This window comes from Eriocheir sinensis, chromosome 1 (genome assembly GCF_024679095.1).
Source record: "Eriocheir sinensis breed Jianghai 21 chromosome 1, ASM2467909v1, whole genome shotgun sequence".
In the NCBI taxonomy this organism is placed as follows: domain Eukaryota; kingdom Metazoa; phylum Arthropoda; class Malacostraca; order Decapoda; family Varunidae; genus Eriocheir; species Eriocheir sinensis.
In genome coordinates, this window is record NC_066509.1 from 39,778,045 (window position 1) to 39,782,541 (window position 4,497).

Genomic DNA, 4,497 nt, shown 5'->3' on the forward strand with positions numbered 1-4,497 from the left:
GACAGAGAAAGAAGGGGAGCAGCACAGACAGGAATGGGAGACGGCATATAGCAGTTATAGGAAGGTGCAGAAGGCGACACAGATCTTAATTAATAAGAAGATTGCTGATTGGGAGAGACTGCAGGCAGAGAAACTAAACAATCTACCCTGAGGGGAGAGAGAAAAGAAGGGTGGAAAAGACTGAAGAGGAACCTAGGAGGGAAAGAGGTAGATCAGAGGGTGATACTGAAAACAGAGGGCAGGGAGACTGGAACAGAGGAAGAAATAAGGTCAGTAATAGAAGAGTACTGGAGTAAGGTAATCAAGATAGATACATGGAATAGAGGAATAGAGAACATGGTGATCTACAGTGACAGAAAGGAAATGGAGGAGGTAGGAATAGAAATAGGGGAGGTAGAGCGAGCACTGAAAATGTTGAAGAATGGGAAGGCGGCAGGAACAGATGACATTATCGGAGAATTCCTTAAGTATGGAGGATATGCAGTCAAGAAGGTTATTTTTAATATCTGCAAGGAGGTTCTGGAGGAAGGGGAGGTACCACAGGACTGGAAAAAGAGCAGGGTAACTCTAATACATAAAGGAGGGGGAAAGGATAAAGCAGAGATAGGAAATTATAGGCCAATAGCTATCATGAACACCATGGCAAAGGTGTTTGGAATAGTAATAAACGAAAAGCTTAAGAACTGGATAGAGACGCAAAAGGTGCCTGGAGAGGAACAGAGTGGATTTAGGAAAGGCAGAGGAGGGCTGGAAAATATATTTACCTTAAAAGAGATTATTGAAAGGAACAAGTTGAAGAAGAAGGAGTTATACCTAGTGTTCATAGATCTTGAAAAGGCGTACGACACAGTGAACAGAGAAAAGCTCATTAGACTGCTAGGACATGTAGGTGTAGATGACAAGATAGTAAATATAATACAGAGCCTATATGAGGGAAATGAGGTGCAGTTCACGTTAGGAGACGTCACTACTGGGTGGTTAGAAAGTAATGTAGGAGTCAGACAAGGCTGTGTGATGTCCCCGACGCTTTTCAACATGTACCTCGAGGAGCTGATAGTGAGAATTAGGAAAGCCGGGAAAGGAGTAGAGATAGGAGGAGAGAAGTTAGGGTGCCTGGCTTACGCTGATGATGTAGTGTTGATGGCGGAGAGGAAGGAGGAGATGGAGGAGATCCTGCACATAGCTCAGGCATATGGGAGGGAGTGGGACCTGAAATTTAGTGAAAGAAAATGTAAGGTTATGGAGTTTGGTAGTGGAGGCAGTAACCAAAGGGTACTAGGAAACAACGTACTGGAGGTAGTCGATAAATATATGTACTTAGGAATGGAGGTTAGCAAGGAAGGCATAGGAGGGGAGAAACAGAGGAAAGTGAATGAAGGGAAGGCAAGGAGGACGTCAGGGATGATAATAAATGGAGGCAATAGAGTAGTAAACAAATATGATGTAGGGCGAAGTCTGTGGAAAGGAGTAGGTGTACCATATTGCCTCTATGGATCAGAGATAACGCACTACAGAGAAGGGGACATTGCACAGCTGGAAAAGGTTCAGAACACAGTAGGCCGGTGGGGATTAGGAGCCCTAGGAGCACAGCGGTAGAGGCCGTCAGAGGAGATATGGGATGGAGTACGTTCAAGGAAAGAATTGTAAAGGGCAAGTTGGGCTTCCTTAAGAAAATTGAAAAGAGTAGTGAGGAGAGATGGGCAAAGAAAATACTGCAAGAAAGTGGAAACAAGTCCACCTGGGGGAAAGAGTTAGAGAGATGGAAAAGGAGAGAACACCTGAGGGAAGAGTGGAATGAAATGGAGATCAGGGATGTGAAGAAGGCAGTAGAAAGGAACGGACAAGTCAAATGGCAGGAAGGAATGAGTGGCAAGTCAACGCTAAAATGGTACAGCAGGAAACAGAAACCAGAGGGAGTACACTGGCATGTAGGAGACTGGGGGAGCAAACTATTGTTTAAAGCAAGAACAGGAACCCTGGAGGTAAACGGCAGGAACAGGGACGGGGGAACTGTAGCTGTAGGACAGGGCAGATAGAAACAGTAGAACACCTAATAGTGGAATGCAGCAACTATGAGAGGCAGAGAGGGGAGTTGGTGGCAGGAGTAATGATGGTAACAGGCGGAGAGGAGTGGGCTAGGAGACTAGAGGAGGAAAACGGGGCGATCTGCACGGTGTTGGGGCTGCATGGAGACAAAAAGGAAACGGAAAGAAAAATGGTAAAGTTGGCAAAAGTGTTCCTCGCGCAGTGCTGGGAAAAAGGGCACAAATGTCTGAATAAGTGAATATAAGTGGCTTTATTTCAGGTTAGAAAATAACATAACGCTGAAAAGAAAGTTGTGTGAATAAGAAGGGAGGAACGAGAGGAGGAGGACCTAAGAAGCGATGCAAAGCGTTACAGGTCAAAAGAAGAAGAAGAAGAAGAAGGCATCAGCTGATCCGCCATTTTTCTTTCAAAGCGACACTCGGGGTGACCAAAGCTCTCAAACTGGCTGTGGCGGCTCCCTTAGAAGGTGTGCAGCGATGACCAGTGAGCGGCAGCACCCCAAGGCAGCCATGAGTGTATACGGCCTTAGTTGGATAGCTGTACAGCCTTAAATAGTGCGTTAACAGCGAGTGAAATGGGAGGCCCAGTGTTACCTGTCCCCGCCCGCCTCCCCAGAAAAGTGTCATATCATTGTTCTTATTGGCTCTCCTACGGCACGTGCAGCGATGGCCAGCGAGCATGAGCACCCCAAGGCACCCAGAAGTACAGCGTGCCTTGCCTGGTTAGCTGTACAGCCTTAATAGTGCGTTAACAGCCAGTGAAATGAAAGGACAGAATTACCAGTCCCGCCCTTGAGCCCGCTTGAAAAAAGTTCTTTATATCATCACCTCGTAAGGCATGGTGATATCTAGTGAATCCCAAGGCCCACGACGCACCCAGGAGTGTATTCGAGTGTGTTCAGAGTGGTTATGGCCCTTGAACCTGCTGGAAAGTGTTATATCCCGTCACCTCGTAAGGCATGGTGATATCTAGTGAATCCCAAGGCCCACGACGCACCCAGGAGTGTATTCGAGTGTGTTCAGAGTGCTGACTGAGAGTGCTGAGTGAGACTGCTGCTGCTACTACAACGACCAGTGCTCCTGCTACTACTACAACGACTAGTGCTGCTGCTACTACTACAACGACTAGTGCTCCTGCTACTACTACAACGACTAGTGCTGCTGCTACTACAACGACTAGTGCTCCTGCTACTACTACAACGACTAGTGCTCCTGCTACTACTACAACGACTAGTGCTTCTGCTACTACTACAACGACCAGTGCTCCTGCTGCTACTACTACAACGACTAGTGCTGCTGCTGCTACTACAACGACCAGTGCTCCTGCTACTACTACAACGACTAGTGCTCCTGCTACTACTACAACGACTAGTGCTCCTGCTGCTACTACAACGACTAGTGCTCCTGCTACTACAACGACTAGTGCTGCTCCTACTACAACGACTAGTGCTCCTGCCACTACTACAACGACTAGTGCTGCTGCTACTACTACAACGACTAGTGCTCCTGCTACTACAACGACTAGTGCTCCTGCTACTACTACAACGACTAGTGCTGCTGCTACTACTACAACGACTAGTGCTGCTGCTGCTACTACAACGACCAGTGCTCCTGCTGCTACTACAACGACTAGTGCTCCTGCTGCTACTACAACGACTAGTGCTGCTGCTGCTACTACAACGACTAGTGCTCCTGCTACTACTACAACGACTAGTGCTCCTGCTACTACTACAACGACTAGTGCTCCTGCTGCTACTACAACGACTAGTGCTGCTGCTACTACTACAACGACTAGTGCTGCTGCTACTACAACGACTAGTGCTCCTGCTACTACTACAACGACTAGTGCTGCTGCTACTACTACAACGACTAGTGCTGCTGCTACTACAACGACCAGTGCTGCTGCTACTACTACAACGACTAGTGCTGCTGCAACTACTACCACCAGTCCTGCTGCTACTACAACGACTAGTGCTGCTGCTGCTACTACAACGACTAGTGCTCCTGCTACTACTACAACGACTAGTGCTGCTGCTACTACAACGACCAGTGCTGCTGCTACTACAACGACTAGTGCTGCTGCTACTACTACAACGACCAGTGCTCCTGCTACTACTACAACGACAACGACTAGTGCTCCTGCTGCTACTACTACAACGACTAGTGCTCCTGCTACTACTACAACGACTAGTGCTGCTGCTACTACAACGACTAGTGCTGCTGCTACTACTACAACGACTAGTGCTGCTGCTGCTACTACAACGACTAGTGCTCCTGCTGCTACTACAACGACTAGTGCTGCTGCTACTACAACGACTAGTGCTGCTGCTACTACTACAACGACTAGTGCTGCTGCTGCTACTACAACGACTAGTGCTCCTGCTGCTACTACAACGACTAGTGCTGCTGCTGCTACTACAACGACTAGTGCTCCTGCTGCTACTACAACGAC